Below are 8,678 nucleotides of genomic sequence, written 5' to 3' on the forward strand. Positions count from 1 at the left end.
TAATCCAGTCAGTGTTGCTGGACATTTTTAACAGCTCACCGTTTAAAAGCTCTTAATCTTGATGGAAAAAACCACGGCTTCTTAGAGCGAGAGGCCTTTGTGTAGAGAGAAGGTCAGTAAAGAGGATGGAGAGAGTTGTGTGTTGTGTGATGTGTGTGTGTGTGTTGATGTGTGTGTGGTGTGTGTGTGTGTTGTGTGTGTGTGTTGTGTGTGATGTGTGTGTGTGTGTGTGTGTTGTGTGTGTCTGTGTGTGTGTTGTGTGTGTGTGTGTGTGTGTGTTGTGTGGAAATGGGACCTGACCAGAGCTCATAGTGGAGTGGTAAGGCTTGTGAAAACCGAACACTTGAGAACACAGCTGGACTAGAGGGGAGCATGTTTTTACTCAACCCCCTCCTCTACACAAGCACTCTAACTAAAACAAAAGATTCATTGGAGCAACAAAGAGTGAAATGAATGGATTTGACTGTGATTTAATAGCTCCCCTACACACACACCACACACTCTCTCCCCTCTATCTCGGACCCCCTGAAGGTATAATGTGTAAAGCTGCATTGATGTGTTCTGTTAATTGGCAATAAAATTATAAGCTGAAAGCACAGGGAGCCTGAGGGGTCCACACAATTACCCAGATACAGTGTGTGTGTGTGTGTGTGTGTGTGTTGTGTGTGTGTGTGTGTGTGTGTGTGTGTGTGTGTGTGGTGTGGTGTGTGTGTGTGTGTGTGTGTGTGTGTGTGTACATCCACAGCTCCAGAGCACATTGCCTGGGAGGTGGCCGTGATGAATTCGGCACACTCGAGGGTGGAGAGCACAGCATTGGAAGGGTTGGGGAGGTGGGTCGTTTGGGCCGTTCGTTGGACCCCGGTCTGGGTGTGTGTCAAGCAGAAGCTGCTCTTATTGGTCTTATTCATCCAGTGTTTTTCACTCCAACCCTTGTTGCACATATCCCCTGTTGCCGGTCAGGACTGGGCCTGTCTAACCAGTGCAGGACAAAGCACACAATGGGAGAACTTCCAAAGCAACATAGAGTTTGAGCTCAACTGTAAATGGTCCATGGCAGCACAAATCTGTGTTTTGTACTATTACTGTTTTTTGTATTGATATTTCTTTTCTCAGAGCTGAATTATGATTCAATTTGTGATGTTTGCCTAACTGCCTCCCTGCATTGTCAGTTTGAATGTTACAATTCTCCCCATGCACTGAATGTACAGTGTCCATGACAACCACTATTTTTGCTTTCTCAGTCATCTCCAGTAAGTGGAATTAAAACGGTTTGCTACAATGTGCTGTGGGGGTATTTTTCCAGACTGGGTAATTCTATGGTCTCTGTGTTTGTGAGAGTGTTGTGATGGTCTTTAGTGAACTTTTGTGTTTCTAGTATGTGAGTGTTTGTTGGAATAGTTTGTGAACGTGGCACTGTGTGTCCTTCTACACTAGTTTGGGAAGAGGCCAGTTTTTCTCCTGTGTGTGGGAGCATCTCTGAGGTCTCTGAGGTGACATCACAGACAGTGTCCAGGAATCCCTATGGACCAGGGATGAGTGTGTTCAGCTGTCTGGCAGGCAGCGCTAGGAGGGGAGAGGGGAATGAGGGTGGGAGGATGAGGGGAGGAGTCGGCTGCAGAGAGAGGGATTAACCAACCTGCAGTGCTGCAGTGGAATCATGCAAATGAACAAAGCAGGGAGAAGGTCACCAGGTTGAACAGGTGGGCAGTGGAGGAGGAAGACGAGCAATAACGGTGTGTGTATGTGTGTGTGTGTGTTTACCATACCTGCATTAATCAGTGGTGTTAATGCCAAGCCCACTGCGTAGCCGCACTGCCACTCAACAGCTGATTGTACAAAAGACAAAACTACTGAAATAGTTGTTTTTTAAAATGGAATTACAATCACCCATATTCACCACACAGCAATCAGACTTGAGAAATCACTATGAATTTACAGTAAAGTCAAGAATACAGGGAGCTATTTTGACTTACAGTAGGTCATATTCAGAGTTGTTCTGCTCTACATTGAACAAACTGATAACGTGGTATTGATTGTAGATGCAGAGAGAAATGTAGATACTGTGTTCATGTCTTTGTGTGATAGACGAGCCTGCCATAATGCAGATGAAACTGGTTTTAGAGCTCCTAACTGTTTGTATGACAATGCGTGTGCTGCGACTAAGTCTTCATTTACATGTATGCATGTAGAGTGTGTGGGTGCACTAGGGCTGGCTGATATGGCCTAAAAATCATATCTCCATTTTTTTCACTTATGGGCGATTGTAACGGCAGCCTTCCCTCTCTTCACTAGAAGAGGGGGTGAAACAGGGATCAGACCAACACGCAGCGTAGCCAGTGCTCAACATGTTTAATATGACAAAATAAACAGTGAACACGATACAAAACAAAATAACAAAAAAGTGGCAAACCGATACAGTCCTAGCTGGTGCAGACAAAACACAAAGACAGGAAACAACCACCCACAATCCCCAACACAAAACAAGCCACCTATATATGATTCTCAATCAGGGACAACGATTGACAGCTGCCTCTGATTGAGAACCATATTAGGCTGGACACAGAAACAGACGAACTAGACACAAAACATAGAATTCCCACCCAGCTCACGTCCTGACCAACACTAAACAAGCAAAACACATAAGAACTCTGGTCAGGACGTTACAGCGATTCATGGTATACAGTATCTAGATTATTTTAAGGTTTTTCTAGCTAAGCTATGTTGTACAATTAAAGGTAAAATCCACTGCATTTCAAACAGTCAGCAATAATCTAATGAATTGTGAAATTATGGCTAGGCTAAATATAATTATTTGATCTAAATAGTTTAACTGGCTTTTTTTTCTCAATAATCACTGATCTGGCTTATTGTAGCAGGCATTATATAAAATTAACACAGGTCTCAAACTAATCTTTATATTTCAAGTTTAGCCAACTTGGATCTTCAGTATTTGCTAGCTTACAAGGCAAAACCGTTAAATTGTTATGAACACATCCTTCTGTCCGTCTCCAACTGTTTGAACTGCATGTTAGCCTGTCCACTGTCATTCTGTGCAGAGCATTGCATTTCCAGAATCAATGTTCATTGAGACTCCAGTTTAAGAGAAGTTGAGACATAAAAAGAGTATCAATACCTTTTACTCTATTACAGTAAAATAATGTCTCAATGTGTTTCGGTGTCCATATGACCCATTCTGTTGGACCACCAAACCTCAAATGCAAATAGCGTGTTGAAACCGCTTATCAGAGAGGAAGAAGTGATCTCATCTTTGTTTTGAGAGGCGGGGGGAGGTGCTTGGTGTGTGTGTAAATGGGAAGGTGCACACCGCCAGAGATGTGTATATAATGATGAGATACTCATGTCTCCGCCCTAACAATGGGAGTCATTGTCCCATAGGCGGGAACGACGGCGACAAGCTTAGGTTCAAAATAAGCCCATAGAAACGCATTGGGTTTATTTTGGACAGATTCTGGAGCAAGTCAAACCTCTAGCTTCGCCTCTTCCTCTCTGACACAGCACAGAACGAGTCAAGGAGACGAGACCAAACAACATGAGAACAAGAGGACATAACGCTCATTAAAATGAAAATGTAATACAGACATTTGGAATATCGCGCAAAAACGTAAATTTGAATTAACCAAATGAATGTGATCGCCCAGCCATAGCGTGCACTGGATATACAACTGTATGTGTGTATCATGCATGTTACAGAAAGAGTGTGTTTGCCCATGTCTTAACCTCGATGAACTCTATGATTATTGTATGGGGGCCTGCCGGTGATCGTGGGCGGTGAAATGGTACTTGTGTGAGTGGTGTCTTGCTTGTGGCGAAGTGTTGTGTGGTTGTGTTGTGTGTGTGTGTGTGTGTGTGTGTGTGTGTGTGTGTGGTGTGTGGTGTGTGTGTGTGTGGTGTGGGGTGTGGGGTGTGTTATGGGTGTGTGTGGGTTACTGTGCCCCATGCTCCATGTGCAGAGACAGAGCCCCATCCCGAGCCAGTTTAGCGTGGCTGGCCGCCTGCAGCCCGCTGTGTCTATGGTTGCCCTCTATAAGTGCGCACGCTAGCTCGCCTCAGAATGAAGACAGTGCCACGTGGAAATAGCTCTCATTGTCATGGTAATAACAGTGATATTACTGCCCTAGTCCCCCTCGACCCACCATTGTAAGGAAACAGGAATGCAATTTCTCCCTGGCAGCGAGCGGAAGGAGGATGACAATTACTGTTGTTGTGTGTGAGGAGGAAAGTCTCTAAATGACTCTCCATCAAGGAGGCCAATGGGCCAGGAAGCCAATAAAGAGGAGCAGGGGAAGAGCAGCGATCCCCAACCCACAGCTCTTACACACACCACACACACACACACCACACAACACCCACACACACACACACACACACACACACACACACCACAACACCACACCACACAACACACACACACAGCACACCACACCGTACGACGGAGCCAGACTGAGAGCACTTCGTCGCTGCATTGTCAAACTCACAGCACACAGCAAAAGGAAGTTCTCATGCCACGATGCAGAACTCAGCGGAGTTTGATAACTTACGGGATTCGGATTATTCATGAACACGTGTAATATCTGGGTTTGTGGCACTTCAGATGCAGCGGGGGGGGTTGCGGTTCCGAGCGCATGGATCCCCTCCCACAGACACCATCCGTCATGATTAAACGCTCCTGTGTAGTGTTTATGGGATCAGACAGTCTCCTCTGATTCCTACAGATATTTATCTACACAACGAAGCACCGTGTGAATCACCATGGAGGATGCCAGGGGTAAAAATGGTGACGCCGTTCACTGCTCTCTTTCACAGAAGAAGAATAAAGTACCTGAATAGCAGCGTAGTGGTAGTGTAGCTGGCGGCATGTGGAGGAGATATGTGGGCCTTTCAGCAGGGAGGAGAGCTCCAGATTAGTCTGGTTAAACCAGCGGCTGATAATCAGCCACAACAATAGAGCCAATTACTCAGAGCCCACAGATAACTGAGCTCCCCTTCAGACCCAACCCTTCCTCTCCTCTCCTCCGCTATGGCTCATTTATTCTGGAGGTGTTTCTCTCTCTGTCCTTCTATTACTTTTTCTGTTATATTCACTCGCTCTGTTCCTCTATCTTGCCTCTCTCGCTCTCCCACCTTTTCCATCCCTCTCTCTTTCCCACCTTTTCCATCCCTCTCTCTCCCACCTTTTCCATCCCTTTCTCTCTCTCTCTCTCTCTCTCCCACCTTTTCCATCCCTTTCTCTCTCTCTCTCTCCCACCTTTTACATCCCTTTCTCTCTCTACCACCTTTTCCATCCCTCTCTCTCTCTCCCAGCTTTTCCATCTCTCTCTCTGGGTGTATAAGTATGTCAAAGCAGCAGGGCTACTGAAGGCTGCAATCAGTAGTCAATTAAAGCCTTTTACATTCCAATGGTAATGAGGGCTCCAATGCCCACCTGCAACGAGGGGGGGAGAGAGGGATGTCTGATTACGACTCTTATGGGGAGGTTGATGGTAGGGGATAGACATTTGCAGACAAGGCCTATAGAGTTATCATAAACCTATGTCCCTCCAGTTATTGGTGGATGCAGTCTGTTCTTGTTTTCATCCCTACCTTTTACTAACTGATTAAGACCTGAGACACCAGGTGAGTGGATTCTCCAACCAATCAATGGCCCTGATTGCCAAATTAAGGGCCAGCATCAGAGACTGTTTATTTGTTTATTTAACCTTTATTTAACCTTTATTTAAACTAGGCAAGTCACTTAAAAACAAATTCTTATTTAAAATGCCGTTCAGGGGCAGAACGACATATTTTTACCTTGTCAGCTCAGGGATTTGATCTAGCAACCTTTCGGTTACTGGTCCAACGCTCTAACCACTAGGCTACCTGCCGCCCCAGTGTTGCCCCCGAGAGCCACCCAGATGTGAACCCCTTGTCCCCTGTATAACCTCATTGTGTTTGGGAGAACTAGTTGAAGAGTAAATAGCACACCACTGCTCAGAGAAACACTCTATAGGATAGGTTGATYAGGTTGCATCTTTATTTCTCTCCAAGGWACTAATGCATTTCTCATTTATTTCCCAGACCTGCAAATCCATACACACAAAGCCAATTATATGGTTATGGGGAGAGAGAATTATRAGGGCCCACTGCCTAATAGGAACAMTAACTAATTTTAGCCCAAACCAATAACTGAATCTATTCAAAGGGAGCTTGTGAATACGCTACAGTTCCCCTCATCATTAAACCAATATCTTTTAGCCCTTTATCTACATTATGGGAACATGTTCTCTCTATTCTCTCTTCCCTCTGTCTTTGTCTACTCCTCTCTCCCTCTCTTTATTGCAGACCGAGCGCCCGGCACATTGCATTTGGATGCCAGATGAACTTTGATAAGAGTTAATGAGAAAGCAGCATTGTGCTGTGAGGACAGAATGGCCCTGGCTGCTCTTGAGAGCCCCCTCACCACAAGATGGAGAGAAAAGAACTGCCCACTCTACCTACTGTATGTCTGGCAATAGGAGGGGGGAGGATGGGGAGGAAGGGGAAGAGGTCGGATGATAACGGGGAGGAAGGGGAAGAGGTCGGATGATAACGGGGAGGGAGGAGGAACAGTACATTTTCAGTCAGTGACCATTTTGTCTTGTTATTAACCATTTAACCTACTCTCCCTCTGTTTACATGTTCTCCGTTACGGCTGCAGGTTTCATCTCAAAATGGCATCACCCGTCCGCAGAATCTACAGCAGCTAACCTGGATGGGACCTCTAACCACACTCTTTATAAAAGGGTCGTGTTCAGCTCAGGCCAAGACATTCAACAACACTGGAGTGGGACATGGGAAATAGAGTAGATTGGTTTGCTTTAGATGCATTAGTTCTGCCTGATGATATTAAGCCATGATAGACAGACTAGGCTCGTTGCAACTCATAGAACTCATAATTCTCATAAGRAAAGTYTAAKATCTATTTATTTTAATGAGCATCTATCATGACTTTRTGTTTTTCCAARGTTTAGTCCCAGTGTCTTTATGGAKATTYWGYACATTTCAGAATGTCCATGAGCCTCTACTGTGAAGATAATGGATTTGACCTGCTGTTTACTTCATCCCAATAAAATCTTCCTTTGCATTTGATTTATAAACACTTAATGGCCTCAAGGAGGATACGAAATCATCGTCAGCCTCCGATCAAATCAAAATAAAATAAAATCAGATGCAAGCATTCTTCTGTTAAATGTGGTCTAACTTGGAATGCTGTGTGTGTGTGTGTGTGTGTTTGTGTGTGTATGTGTGTTTGTGTGTGTGGAAAGAAAAGATGGCGAGGCGGGGAGAGACAGGACTCGTCACAGACATGCCAGAGAGGCTAATGTATCTCTTCAGCCCTCTGATTAGAACTATTTATCGGAGAGGAGGGAGGAGAGGGGAGGATGAAGAGATGAGGAGTGTTGGAGAGTGGGAGGAATACAGGGATAGACGAGGAGAGTAGAGTGAAAGTGGGATGTGGAGGAGAAGGATTGGAGAAACAAGGAGACGGGGAGAAGCAAGGAAAGAAGGAGTGAGATYGAGGAGTGAGGGAGGAAGCAAAAARATGGAGCGGAGAGTGAGGCAGAAACAGAGATGGGAGGGGAAAAGAGAAGCGATAAGAGGAGGGAGGAGTGTGGACTGGAGAGAGAGAGAGGAAGGGTGGAGAAGGGCATAGAGGAGAGAGAGGATGGTTCTCTACAGTGAAGAGGTGCGCCTGGTCAACTGATGAGACGGGTCTTTAGCTCTGGGGAAGAGGAGAGGTAGAGGGGAGCAGGGGATCTGGCAGAGGAGTAGAAAAGTGAGGGAGTGTGCCAATAAATGAATAAATAATGGAGGGAGAGATGAGAGGGCCACTCAAGGACCTCATATCTTAATTGAAAATGACAGCTTCAATTAAAAATGTAATCATTCTGTCCGTTTTCTAATTAAAATCGGTACGGCTGATAGTTTGTCTCATTAACTTCAAAGAGCAATGCAGTGCGACGGGAGGGAGGGGTTATCGTTAGTCGAACTGGGAGCAAAGGGAAGGAGAGGGGTGAGGATGAGGAGGGAAAGAGGATGAAAGGGTGTAACCCTGTGTAAAGGGATACCACCCACCCACCTACTCTGACCTATGAGTGAGAGGAGCAGACAAGAATGGAGCTGGATGACAGATACATCTTTTGAAACATTTATTTGTCTTTGATCCTCTTCATGAGTTGATTGTGAAAGAAGACTGACAGAGTTTGTTGTTGTTTGTTTGTGCAGGCGGTTGGACAGGAGGAGTGGCATGACTTTACACAGCTCTCTTACTCTACTCCCTGCAGCGAGGAACAGCATCAGTCACCACTCCAAGCACTCTCACTCAGTATGGGTCTCGGTCTCTCTCTCTCTCTCTCTCTCTCTCTCTCGGTCTCTCTATCTCGGTCTCTTTCTCTCTCTCTTCTCTTCCAAAGTGACCCCCTCCCTGTCTTTCACCAACTCATACCACAGAGTATTCATGCGTTGATAGAGTAGCTAAACACTGTAGTCTTGATCAAAGGTCCATTGGTATGAGGATAGAGCTCCACTCTGTGGTGAGATTCCTGCTCTTTTCTTTTCTGGGGCATTTATTCAGCTCTCTATTGTGTGGAGCTAGTCGTCTCTGTTGTATTTAGCGTCGTGCCATATTGATTTCCCCTCAG

The 8,678-nt window shown here is 45.4% G+C and overlaps 1 pseudogene; it reads left to right on the forward strand.

Annotated features, from left to right (window-relative positions):
* LOC111973721 (C-type lectin domain family 18 member A-like) overlaps positions 1-7,158 on the forward strand; it is a 31,484-nt pseudogene extending 24,326 nt beyond the window's left edge.
* Positions 7,159-8,678: the final 1,520 nt, after the last annotated feature.

Source organism: Salvelinus sp. IW2-2015, linkage group LG15, assembly GCF_002910315.2.
Source record: "Salvelinus sp. IW2-2015 linkage group LG15, ASM291031v2, whole genome shotgun sequence".
Lineage (NCBI taxonomy): Eukaryota > Metazoa > Chordata > Actinopteri > Salmoniformes > Salmonidae > Salvelinus > Salvelinus sp. IW2-2015.